The following is a 14,357-nucleotide window of genomic DNA, read 5'->3' as shown; positions in this document are numbered from 1 at the left end:
GAGTATAAACTGCTTCTCAATCCTCCGACCGGTATAAGAGGTTAAACTACTCCCTGATACTCCAATAGGTATATGAGTCTAAACTGTTTCCCAATCTTGACGGGAAATTCCTGGAGAATCATATATTCTTAAGGATAACCCGAACATGCGATTGAGGATAACGTACTCCTCGTTACACCCAGTTTTGCAAGAAAGCTGGGGGGTGGATAATTCGTGTAACGGGAAGTTCCCGAAAGAATGTTAATACTCTTAGGGATCACCCGATTAATATGAACAAAGTGATGAACACTAAGTCCCCTACCGATCAGACTAATTGACGGTGGGACCACCAAATTCTATCAAATTCAAACTTCCGCTATGTTCGTGCACTCAAAACTTTCATAGTTAGAGTCCGGATTTAATCTGGTCAAACCTTCCTACAGTTAGTACCACAACCAAAATCCCCTCTCAATTCTTTCCATGAACGAGAGGTCCACAAATCGAGCGATCAAACCTTCCTACAGTTAGGATCGTCTCAAACCTCCCAATTGGTCAAACCTTTCTACAGTTACAAAATCTCCTCTCGATTCCCCCAATGAACGAGAGGTTCACATATCGAGCGATCAAACCTTCCTACAGTTAGGATCATCTCAAACCTCCCAATTGGTCAAACCTTCCTACAGTTAGGACCACAACCAAAATCCCCCTCTCGATTCCCCCAATGAACGAGAGGCCCACAAATCGAGTGATCAAACTTTCCTACAGTTAGGGTCATCTCAAACTCCTGCTTGGTCAAACCTTCCTACAGTTAGGACCAAAACCACAATTCACTCTCGATAAACGAGAAATTCATCTTTAGTTCGGTAATCAAAACTTCCGACAGTTAGGGTTATCCGAATCTTTTCGATTCTCAGAGTGGAGATCTCACTCTTAGTTTCATCCTTCCGGATTCTGGGGGTGGAGATCCCACCTCGAGTTTCCTTTCTAGCTGTAGATAGAATATAAAATCCTTCCTCTTCAGCACCGGGAGATAGAATATAAAATTCTTCCTCTCCCATTTCTCAGTCTGTCTTTGCTTAGTCTTTTACCGATTGAAGAAGACACCAGAATTCCAGTCTGGGGAATTTCATCCCGAAGCCTAAGAAGGGATGAGTCAGCGCCTAACACGCGTTGCCGGTTTAGTCTTTTACCGATTGAAGAAGACACCAGAATTCCAGTCTGGGGAATTTCATCCCGAAGCCTAAGAAGGGATGAGTCAGCGCCTAACACGCGTTGCCGGTTTAGTCTTTTACCGATTGAAGAAGACACCAGAATTCCAGTCTGGGGAATTTCATCCCGAAGCCTAAGAAGGATGAGTCAGCGCCTAACACGCGTTGCCGGTTTAGTCTTTTACCGATTGAAGAAGACACCAGAATTCCAGTCTGGGGAATTTCATCCCGAAGCCTAAGTAGGGATGAGTCAACACCTAATACGTGTTGCCGGGTAGCCTATTCCCGTAACAAGGGCGAAGTCTATGTATTCAAAATCATAGCACAAAGCCTTAGAGGATTTACTCTCTTAGCACAACGTTACATGTGGAACGGATCTAGACAATCCGCATGCAAGCCCGATTCAAACGGTAATCGGTAAAGGCACACCAAACCCGTTGAAGGCTGGGGGTTTACCAAAAATCCCAAAGTCTATGTCTAACACACATTGCCGGTTTAGTCTTTCACCGATTAAAGAAGACACCAGAATTCTAGTCTGGGGAATTTCATCCCGAAGCCTAAGAAGGGATGAGTCAGCACCTAACACGCGTTGCCGGTTTAGTCTTTCACCGATTGAAGAAGACACCAGAATTCCAGTCTGGGGAATTTCATCCCGAAGCCTAAGGAGGGATGAGTCAGCGCCTAATACGCGTTGCCGGTTAGTCCTTGACCGTAAAAAGGACAAAAGACCACATATTGAACATTGTGGCAGGTTGTTATTAATAACACCATAATCCGTGCCTCACACGCACGGGGAATTTTATCTCGAATCCTAAGTAGGGATAAGTCAACGCCTAACACGCGTTGCCGGTTTAGTCTTTTACCGATTGAAGAAGACACCAGAATCCGAGTCTGGGGATTTTTATCCTGCATCCTAAGTAAGGATAAGTCAGTGCCTAACACGCGTTGCAACCAAAGTCAACGTTTGACGATTCAAAACCCTAAGGGTCAACGCCGGTCAACACGTAACCCTAGGTCAACGCCAGTCAGCGCGTTGCAACCAAAGTCAACGTTTGACGATTCGAAACCCTAAGGGTCAACGCCGATCAACGCGTAACCCTAGGTCAACGCCAGTCAACGCGTTGCGACAAAAAGTCAACACACGGTGATCCGAAACCCTAAGTCAACACAATGTGACGGAGGTAGTTCAAAGTCAACTCAATGACACGAGCCAAACTCAATTCATCAGCTGCAGACTCGAGATTCCGACGACGGCCAAGCGATAAACGCAGCGCCGGAAGAACTTCGGCTATTCGTCAAAGCATCGAATAGATCGAAAATCGAAGGAGCCAAGAGTTGAAGCTAACTACAGGTCTTTACACCGACTGAAGGCTAGACCAATCACATCTAAAGTATTCCAGCCTCTTCTATAAAAGAAACGAGTCCGGAACGCTTTGGAGGGGGTATCTGTAGGCATTGAAAATTGCCTATAGGTCTCCACGAACGGTTCAGTGTTAAAGAGCGACGATGAACGTCACTATCCGATCCACAGGAGTTCAATTGACGTCGATGAACGATTGAAGTGAATCGACGAACTACGTGAGCTGATAGGATTTCGGAACAACGAAGACCCGGGCCAACCAGGAACCCGGCGATGTTCACAAAAAGGACAACGCCCTTCGAGTCTCATTCATTCTACAGATAATCCAACCATTGGAGCAGATAGAACTCTTCGTCAAGCTTCCAACGCACTTGGAATCACTCAAATCCGAGTTCGGACGAAGAATTTACGGCGAAAACAATCGAATGCACCTACGGACGTCTCAGGAATTCCAAAACATCCCCAGGGGTGTCTCGGATGTTTTGAGACACCCCAGGGGTGTCTAGGCTTTTCCTAGACACCCCAGGGGTGTCTAGGCACCCTAGGTGCTCCCATGCTTATAAATAGCCCCATTATGCCTCATTTTTCAAGATCTGGATTTTTGGAGAAGTTGGCGAAGCCCTGCTGCAGTGAAGAGTGGTCAAGCGCTTCAACCGAGGAGGAGAGAGGTCTTCATCAGATTCTTCATCACCCTTGCCCCTTTCCTTAGTATTACCCTTCGCCGGTAATCACTAAGAAGAGCAGATATCTCGTTTTAGCCGAGATAGACGCTTCAGGCTTCTAGATCTCACGCGGACAGATCTAAGGCGGTCCACGGATAAACCCCGGCACAGGCAAAGATCCCACGCAAGCAGAAGACCGATAAACGATCTCTGCGTTTGTTTTGACGAGAGTTGTAACTTTTGTTTTCATTGTGTAAAAGTCTTATAAAAAGACAATCTTTTTTTTTGATTTCATTGTAACGACTAAAGTTGTAATGAATACAGCAATGAATACAACAATTTTCGACGCAAACAAGGGTGATCCTAGCCGGGATATTGGCCAACTGCGCCATGATGTCAAAATGGGGTAGAGAGCTTGCATTTCCCGGTTTGTCTCTCCTAATCAGGTGATTGAATCGAGACTGCCTCGGGTTTTGGGCTTCCTGACGTAAAGGCTCTTTCCCCTTCTCCTTCTGCCCGACTTTCTCTGTAGCTATGGGCGTTGGGGGAATTGCTGCAATTCCCAGTTCTGCCAATGTCTTGGAAGGAGCGGTTTTGGTACCTAATTGCTCGGAAGCATCCGGGTACTTGTAGTGATACTCATTCCCACTCCGGGTTGCAAAGGCTTCCTGTTCATCTTCAGAAAGTGGGAAGGCGGGAATTTCTTCGTCATCTTCTCCTGGAATAGCAGAAGCTCCATAACAAGACTTACCCTTTCCTTTTGACTTTTTCTTGGAAGAGGTTCCAGTCCATTGTTCATCTCCAATCAAATCTGGATGAACCCAAAGAATCTCACCATTAGGGGTTGTGTGGGGCACAAGTCCCTTCTGGCGCTGCTTGTGAGGATCATCGTTCATTGTCTTCACTGCTGCATTTATTACTGGTTTATGCTGGAACCAGTTTAAGGGAACAGAACCGAAGCTGATTGATACTGCATTTGCTCCCACTCTCTTTTCCTTCGGCTGCTTCATTGTGATGACCCCGACATCGATTAGAGCTTGGATCTTGTCCTTAAGAGCATAGCACACCTTGGTAGGATGGTGCACCGCTCTATGAAATGCGCAGTATTTTGGATCATTGATTCTCTTGGCATCTTCCTGATCCTGAACTGGAGGTAATTTGATCTTGTTATTTTCAATGAGGTACTTGAAGATACCGGCCGTAACATTCATCCTCTTTGAACGAATAGACCTTCGGGAACTTCGGCTCCGAGGCTTTTGGCTTCGGGGTCTGTTGTTGCCACCTTGGCTGTTGAGGCGCCTTTTGCTGCTGTTGTTGCGGTTGTGCTTGCACCTCGAACGTTTGATTCGCATTTACGGCATTTGCATGTGCTTTTCCTTTTCCCTTAGGGACGAAGTTTGGTTGCGGAGCATTATTAGCTATTTGACCCCTTTCTGCCTTCTTCCTTTTGAGGAATCGTTCAGCTCGTTCTCCTCACACCTTTAGATCCTTCCAGGTCTTTGGTGGCGCCATTCCCATAGCTTCCAGGATGTCCAATGAGAGATTGTTATGACAGGTCTCGAGGATGAAATCTTCGCTGACCGGATCCCTACAATTCATTGCTTTATTTCGAAACCTCTTCACAAAGTTTTCGACTGTCTCACCATTCTTCTGCTTCTCATCAAACAAAGTGCCGATTGAGACCTCAGTGTCGTCGTCGAAGAAGTTCGTCAGGAACATGTCCTCCGTGTCTTCCTAACTGCTGATGCTCCCCGGCTTGAGGCGACGATACCAATCGAAGGCCGCTCCGCGAAGAGTGCCAACGAATGACCGTACCATCAAGGGTTCATTGCCGGAGATTATTCCTAAGTGAGACTTAAAATATATTAAATGTTGGGTAGGGTAACCCTTTCCATCAAACGGCGTAAAGTTGATTAAATTGAACTTTGCCGGATATGGAATTGATTCCCACTCCCTTGGGTATGGACATGGTATGCCGGACCTTTTCACCTCTTGAGCGTTCATCAACGCGTTGATTTTGCTCTCCAAGTCCTTCATCTTCTTGTCTTCACTCGTACCTGTCTTCGAGTGGCTTTGGGGAGAGGTAACGTGGTCCTCTTTTGCATTATCATCTACAGGACCACTTCCGTTGTCGTTGTTGACAGGGGGAATAGTTATGTTGACATTATTCCCTTCCCGCTCATTCTCATCTTGATTCTGATGATTGGGTCGAGTGGGTTCTCCTTGGTGAGTTGTCAGAACCGCGATTTGCTGGTCGTGCATCTCCCTCATTTGCTGCATGGCCATCTCCATCTCGAACTTGAAACTTTCTTTCTGCCGAGCCAGGGCATCTTCAAGCATCTTGGTTACTTGTTCGGCGCTTATCATGAGTACCTCGCGGGGTTGTCCCTCGCTGGATACTGTGTTGTCCGATGCAATCGCAGAGTAGGCATCTGATCCTTCGTCTTCTGACGGTAATCTCGTCTGAACCCTGCTATAGGTTCCTCGTATGACGGTTCCAGACTGCAGACGGGTTACACACCGAGGTGCTAGCGGAATTGACTCGGGATTATCCCCTGTCGATGCCCTTTTGCTGGTCATATTAGTGGTGACCTTCGGAAATTCTCCGTCTTCGACTATCCTTCTTCTTCGTCGGAAGCGCCTAGGCTTGGTCTCAGACGTCCCAGTGGAAATTCTCTCGAACACCAAAACTCTCCTTGGGGCTTTAGAACAACAGCATTCTGACAACACCGCCCTGATGATGTTGACACACGGGCAGTGAAGTTCCGTGTCTTGGGCATCTTGTTTCCAAGACTTACTCGCACCCCCAGCTCTATAGTACAACTCATCAGTTTGATAACTGGAGCAACCCATAGAGTGTTGGCATGACTTCCCAGGTATAACACAATCATCATCAGACGAATGTGTTTCCCTCTGGGGATATGACGCTTTATTAGCGTTTTCAAAAGTCGCTCGTTCAAGTCTACGCTTTTGCAAGCGTAAAAACTTAACGGGCTCTTGATCTTCGACACGCAACCCAATGCGGTCGGCAATAGGGGTTTTCCCTTTGTTATCTATCTTGGGGGAATTGGCACGACCCCCAGTCGGGTTTATCAATTGGGGACCTTTCAAAGGACCCAATCGCTCCTTGATAGGTGCTTTACCTCGATTCCCCGGTAAGGGACCGAGGCGACCTTTCAAAGGAATTTGGAATCTTGAAGGATCCGTGTTCTTACCTGACTCCGCCGGAGGTGCGGGGGCAAGGGGAACGGGATCTGGATTTGATGAAGGTTGGACAACAACATCGTCCGCTCTTGTCTTAGGCGCTGTTAGCACCCACACCTGCTTGTGTTTTGACGGATTCTTGACCGCCTCTTCTTTCTGCATCTCCTCCGCTTTCTGCAGGAGAGCTCGGGCATGCGCAAGCAACGCGCGGCGTTTCTTGATTCGCTCTTCGAAGGTCGAGCGAGTCCTCGTGACACGAACCCATTCGTTCGTTTCTGCCTTTGAGGAGGAGTTGGTTATGTGCCGTTGTTGCTCTTGGCGCTGTCTGGACTTGAGATCTTCATTGTAGCGAATCCCGTCCATCGATTCCGCGGCCTTGGCCAGTTGTCGTGTGAGGCGTTGGCGCCGTCTTTGGCGCGTCCTCTTTGACACAGCTGGAGCACCTTCAGTAGGCATCTCCTTGGCGGAGGAAAAGTCCAGATCTGCGGTCTTGACCACGTTGGACGACGCGGGGACGTCACGTGGTGCGAGTGCAGCGGCGGCAATGGGCTCTTGGATCTTCGAGCCGAAGGTCCCGCGAACATTTCTGGAAGAGGATGCCTTCCTGCGCCTGTTCGGAGAGGCGGATCTGGAGGAGGAGGAAGAGAGGTACTCTTCGAACTTTTGCTGATCGAACTCGTATTCGATCTCTTCATTCACCCGGATCTTGAATGCCGGTTGCGTCACGACGGCCTCGGCAGCGAGGCCGTTGGCTCCCACTATGGTCGCCAGCTTGTTTTCGTCGAAAGTTGCCTTCATCATTAATTTCATTAAAACTTTAGTCGTTACAAATGAATTCAAATAACGAAAATAAAAATTACAACTTTCTTGAAAATAAACACAAGATCCGTTTATCGTCTCTTGCTTGCGTGGGTCTTTGGCCTGTGACGGGGACGTCGATATCCGTGGACTACCTGGCACTCAGATCTGTTCCTGAAAAATCGGACAGAGCTTTGTCGATCCGCGAGAGATCTAGAAGCTTGAAAAGCCTATCTCGGCTAAAACGAGATATTTGCTCTTCTTAGGATTTCCGGCGAAGGGTAATACTAAGGAACGGGCACGGGTGATGAAGAATCTGATGAAGACCTCTCCTCTGTTGAAGCGCTCGACCACTCTTCACTGCAGCAGGGCTTCGCCAACTTCTCCAAAAATCCAGATCCCCAAAAATGAGGCCTTGGGCGGCTATTTATAGGCAATGGGGGCACCTAGGGTGCCTAGACACCCCTGGGTGTCTAGGAAAAGCCTAGACACCCCTGGGGTGTCTCAAAACATCCGAGACACCCCTAGGGTGTCTCGAAAATTCCGAGACACCCTTGGGGTGTCTCGGAATTTCCGAGACCCCCTGGGGTGTCTCAAAACATCCGAGACACCCCTAGGGTGTCTCGGAAATTCCGAGACACCCCTGGGGTATCTCAGAATTTCCGAGACACCCCTAGGGTGTCTCGGAATTTCCGAGACACCCCTGGGGATGTTTTGGAATTCCTGAGACGTCCGTAGGTGCATTCGATTGTTTTCGCCGTAAATTCTTCGTCCGAACTCGGATTTGAGTGATTCCAAGTGCGTTGGAAGCTTGACGAAGAGTTCTATCTGCTCCAATGGTTGGATTATCTGTAGAATGAACGAGACTCGAAGGGCGTTGTCCTTTTTGTGAACATCGCCGGGTTACTGATTGGTCAGTTTTGAATCGCCATTAACACAGTTTATACTCGTACGTTTGCTGGAGTATACACAGTTTAAGCTCTTAAGGTATTGGAGCATAGCGGTTTCAAGTGTCGGGGCTGCAGGACCAACTGTTAAAGCTGATTCATCTGCATCTGTGGGTTTTATCCTGAATTTGTTGGGTGCTCGAGCCACGAGACCAACTAGTGGAGTTGATGCGTCAATGACTCGCAGTTATAGAATTTTTGGCAAATCCTCAGCCATCAACGGATTTGATTAGCCTTTACCGACTACCGTTTGAGTCGGGCTAGCATGCAGATTGTGTAGATCCGTTCCGCACGTGACGTTGTGCTAAGAGAGTTAACGCTCTTAGTGCTACGATATTGAATACGTAGACTTCGTCTTTCTCACGGGAATAGACTACCCGGCGACGCGTGTTAGGCGTTGACTTTGGGATTTTTGGCTAACCCCTAGCCTTCAACGGATTTGATTAGCCTTTACCGACTAACGTTTGAGTCGGGCTAGCATGCAGATTGTGTAGATCCGTTCCACACGTGACGTTGTGCTAAGAGAGTTAACGCTCTTAGTGCTATGATATTGAATACGTAGACTTCGTCTTTCTCACGGGAATAGACTACCTGGCGATGCGTGTTAGGCGCTGACTTACCCCTCCTTAGGCTTTGGGATAAAATTCCCCAGAATCGAACTCTGGTGTCTTCTTCATACGGAAAAAAGACTAAACCGGCGACGCATGTTAGGCGTCTGCATATCCTTTCTTAGGATTCAGGATGAAATTCCCCATGCGTGTAAGGCATGGATTTTGGTGTTATTAATAACAACCTGCCACAATGTTGAATATGTGAACGGGTATTCTTTTTGACGGTTAAGAACTAATCGAACTCTGGTGTCTTTTTCTACGGAAAAAAACTAAACCGGCGACGCGTGTTAGGCGTCGGCATATCCTTTCTTAGGATTCAGGATGAAATTCCCCATGCGTGTAAGGCATGGATTTTGGTGTTATTAATAACAACCTGCCGCGATGTTGAATATGCGGACGAGTGTTCTTTTTAACGGTTAGGAACTAACCGGCAGCGCGGGTTAAGCGCAGACTTATCCTTGCTTAGGTTTCAGGATAGAATACCCCAGAATCGAGCTCTGGTGTCTTTTTCTACGGAAAAAGACTAAACCGGCAGCGCGTGTTAGGCGCAGACTTATCCCTGCTTAGGATTCGGGATAAACTTCCTAATACCTGTGAGGCATAGATTTTGGGAGTTAAAAAAAAAGTGGTGTCTTCTCTTGGGGCAAAGACGAACCCGAAATGGGAGAGGAAGAATTTTATATTCTATCTCCCGACACTGAAGAAAAAGAATTTTATATTCTATCTTCAGCTGGAAAGGAGACTCGAGGTGGGATCTCCACCCCCAGAATCCGGAACGATGAAACTAGGAGTGGGACCTCCACTCTGAGAATCGAAAACTTCGGATGATCCTAACTGTCAGAAGGTTTGATTACCGAACTAAAGGTGAATTTCTCGTTTATCGAGAGTAAATCGTGGTTTTGGTCCTAACTGTAGGAAGGTTTGACCAAGCGAGAGTTTGAGGTGACCCTAACTATAGGAAGGTTTGATCACTTAATTTAAAGGTGGACCTCTCGTTCATTGGAGGAATCGAGAGGGGATTTTGACTGTGGTCCTAACTGTAAGAAGGTTTGACCAATTGGGAGGTTTAAGACGATCCTAACTGTAGGAAGGTTTGATCGCTTGATTTGTGGACCTCTCGTTCATTGGGAGAATCGAGAGGGGATTTTGACTGTGATCCTAACCGTAAGAAGGTTTGACCAATTGGGAACTTTACGTCCAGACTCTAACAGAGAGAGTGTTGAGTGCATAGACATGGTGAGAATGGGAGTTCTTATTCATTACATTGCTGTGGTTTTGGGAACTTCCCGTTACATAAATCGTCCACCCCCAGTTTCCTCTGCGGAACTGGTTCGGACATTATTATCAGTTAACTAACCGGGTTATCCTTAAGAATATTAGCTTAATATTCTCCAGGAACTTCCCGTCAAAAGTGGGGAAACAGTTTAGACTCATATACCTATTGGAGTATCAGGGAGTAGTTTAACCTCTTATACCGGTCGGAGGATTGAGAAACAGTTTATACTCGTATACTCTTTGGAGTGTCAGGAAGCAGTTTATACTCTTATACCGGTCGGAGTTTGCCATTCTCAATTGGCTTACCTCAGCGTTATGACGCCAGCTTCAACCAAGGTCTGAATGCTATTCTTGAGAGCAAAGCAATCCTTGGTGGGATGAACGACCCTCCTGTGGTATGCACAGTACTTTGGGTCCGTAGTGTTATCAGCTTCCTCCTGATTCGTGATAGGTGGTAGCTTGATCTTGTTGCCTTCGAGGAGCGATTCGAAGATGGTTGGAACGTCTTCGTCCTTGAAGGAATACTCTCTCTGGAGTCTCGGACCCGAAGTCTTCTGCTGCCTTCGGGATTGCTGTTGTGACGCTTGATTAGCACCACCAGCAGCTGCAGGTGCTTTGCCCTTACCACGGGAAGCGAAGTTTGAGTCCAGCAGATTAACCGTCGGTTGGTTCCTTTCGGCCTTCTTCCTTTTAAGGAAGCGTTCGGCTTGTTCACCGCGCACCTTCAGATCCTTCCAAGTGTCAGACGGTGCTGTCCCCATTGCCTCCAATACGTCCAATGCGAGGTTGTTGTGGCAAGTCTGGAGAATGAATTCCTCGGTGATCGGGTCCCGGCAATTCATCGCCTTGTTCCGGAACCTTTTGACGAAGGTGTCGACTAACTCCCCGTCTTTTTGTTTCTCGTCGAGCAACGATCCGATAGAGATCTCGGTGTCGTCGTCGAAGAAATTTGCAAGGAACTTCGTCTCCATGTCATCCCAGCTGTTCACGCTTCCTGGCTTGAGGCGACGATACCAATCGAAGGCAGCTCCGCGAAGAGTGCCGACGAATGACCGCACCATCAGAGGCTCGTTCCCAGAGATAGCACCCAGGTGCGATTTGAAATAAATCAAATGCTGGGTGGGGGAACCCCTTCCATCGAACGGCGTGAAGTTGATTAGACTAAACTTCGCCGGATAGGGGATTGATTCCCATTCCCTCGGGTATGGACAAGGAATGCCCGTTTTCTTTACCTCTTGAGCAGACAGCAACGTATTGATTTTACTCTCGAGGCTTTTGATCTTCAAGTCTTCACTTGTATCCCCGTTGGCATCCTCACTACCACCCCCTGCATTGATGGGAGGGTTATTGGCATTGTGAGCTTCATCCCCATCCGCGTGCTCCTTTTCCTGAGCAACCTGGTTACGGTGGCTTGGTTCACCTTGTTGGTTCCTGAATGCTTGGATTTGCTGTTCATGCATCTCTCTCATCTGCTGCATGGCCGTCTCCATCTCGAATTTAAAACTTTCTTTCTGCTTAGCCAAAGCGTCTTCAAGCATTTTGGCCATTTCTTCCGCGCCTATCATGAATGACTCGCGGGGTTGTCCTTCGCTGGACACTGTATTGTCCGATGCGACAGCAGAGCAGGAATCCGATTCTTCATCTTCCGAAGGCAATCTTATCCGAACCCTACCATAAGTTCCTCGTGCGATGGCTCCGGACTGCAGACGGGTTACACGCCGGGACGCTTCCAGAAACGATTTGAGATCAATCTGTGTCGATGTCTCTTTGCTGGTCATGTTGGCGGTGACCTTCGGAAATTCTCCATCCTTAACCACTGTTCTTCTTTGCCGGAAGCGCCTATGCCTTGGTTTTGGCGTTTCGGTGCCGAGCCTTTCGAACACTGAAATTCTCTCGGGGACTCCCTTGATGCAGTTGCATTGAGACAGTACTACCCGAATGAGCTTGGCACATGGGCACTGAGTTTCGAGCCCTTGAGGGCTTCTTTTTCTTGTTTTGTTCGTACCCCCAGCACGATAGTACAACTCGTCCATTTGATCGGAGTAACCTATCGCGTGTTGGCATGATTTCCCAGGTATAACGTTATCATCCTCGGATGACAACGTTTCCTTCTGAGAGCAAACTGCCTTATTTGGACTTCCGAGAGTCACTCGCCTCGAAACACGCCTTTGTAGACATGAATTCTCAGCGGGCTCCCGAACTTCGATGCGCAAGGTAGTGCGCTTGGGTGCCGTAAACTCTTTGTCATGTTGAGGGTTGTGTCGACCCCCAGCATGTTGATTAGTTCGGAGCCTCTTCATCGGGCCCGAGCGTTCATGGACTTCGTTGCGCTCGTCGGGAATTGGACCGAGGCGCTCCAAGATTGACCTCCTTCCTCGGGATGGTTCGGGAGGTTGAACTCGTTTTGAAGGCTGTAAAGGTCGATCCTCGGCCTGACTCACCACTTTGGACTTTGGCCTCCATATTTTGTGAGTTAGTGGTGATTTCTTGGCTACTCCATTCTGCCACCTTCTACGGGCTTCTTGAACTTGAGCTCGTGCTTGTGCTGAGAGTGCGCGGCGCTTCTGAATGCGATCCTCCAGCGTTGAACGGTTCCGTTTGACACGGATCCATTCGTTCGTTGGTGGCTTGGAGGAGTTGCCATTCATTGGTTGTTGAGGTCGTTCGCCTCTTCTGTTCTTCAGATCCGTGTTGTAACGGATCCCGTCCACAGATTCCATTGCCTTTGCGATTTGTTTCGCAAGGCGCTGACGTTGCCTTTGGCGGGCTCTCTTTGAGAGAGTCACTACGCCCTCGGCAACGGAAGATTCGGCCAGAGCAGATCTGACCTGGTTGGAAGGAGAGATCTCACCCGATGCAGCTTCGGCATCGAGAGTTTTTAAAAACAAGTTTAAGAAAGTTTTAAACAAGGGTTTGAGTTTGTTTAGTTTGTTTTTGGGGTTTGCTGTTACAAAGAGGAGTTTGCATCACCAGTTGAGGATTTCATCCTCAAAATCTTCTCATCCTCTCTTTGTGTTTATAGAGAAGTTTTCTAACTCTTTTCTCTAGCAATTTCGTTATTGATTTTCATATTCTTACCTTTGCTAGTTTGCTATTTGAGTTAGATTTTATTTTACTCATTGTTACACACACCCACATTGAGCTTATTGTATCTTCCATACATAGTATAGTTGGGTGGTGAGAGATTGTAACTTTGAGTTGTGCTTAATTGAGTTCTCATCCATAGTTGAGAACAATCATTTGTTATATTGTGCTTATTGTGAAATTTACTTTGTAATACACTTGTACACCGAGTGAGGAGTGTGTGGTGAGAGTCGGGGATCGTCCCAAGAGGAGTGGCGTCGGTTGACGTGCCTAGGGAGAGGTTGTAACCGAGCACTTGAGGGAGACAGCTAGGTCCAACACTTAGTGGGTGTAGAGTGGGATTACAATAGTGTGTTGATTGTAAAGTTTTCGGTTAGCTAGAAAACCGAGTGTGAGGTGTAAACGTTGTTCGGGTGAACGTAGAAAACCCGGTTGATAGTGGATTTCTCCCCGGGAGTGGGGAGCGGAGACGTAGGACGGAAGGTCCGAACTCCGTGATCATCTTTGTGTGTTTGTGATTGTCTTGGCGTCTCACTTGTGCTTATTGTTCATATCATTCTTGTCGCCATTATCTATTGTTCACATTGTCCACTATCTTGTTTATCTTGTTTATGTTTATATCACCCTTAGTTTATATATCCTTGCATATATATTTCATCATATAGGATATATCACTTTGTGTATATTGCATATTCTTGCCCATAATAGATTGTATACCTATCTTGCAAGAATATAGTTGTTAATTATTTTTAATTGGCATTTAATCGGATTAGATTAGCATAAGACCCTAATCACCCCCCTCTAGGGTCTAACAGTTGCACTCAGACAGTACCGCCCGAATGAGCTTTGAACAAGGGCACTGAGTTTCTAGCCTTCGAGGACTTCTCTTTCTGGCTTTGCTCGTACCCCCAGCACGATAGTACAGCTCGTCCGTTTAAAAGTCAGAGCAACCTATCGTATGTTGGCACGATTTCTCAGGTATAAACGCAATCATCATCAGACGATAACGTTTCCTTCTGAGAGTGAACTGCCTTCTTTGGGCTCTCAAGAGTCACGCGCCTCGAAACATGCCTTTTTGGGCGTGAGTTCTTAGCGGGCTCTTGGACTTCGATGCGCAAATTAGTGCGCGTAGCTGCCTTGAGTTCCTTGTCATGTTAGAGGTGGCGGCGACCCCCAACGTGTTGATTCGTTCGGGGTTTTCTTAGTGGGCCCAAACGTCCTTGGATTGG

Source organism: Asparagus officinalis, chromosome 2 (genome assembly GCF_001876935.1).
Source record: "Asparagus officinalis chromosome 2, Aspof.V1, whole genome shotgun sequence".
Lineage (NCBI taxonomy): Eukaryota > Viridiplantae > Streptophyta > Magnoliopsida > Asparagales > Asparagaceae > Asparagus > Asparagus officinalis.
Note: the sequence above shows the minus strand (reverse complement) of the source record.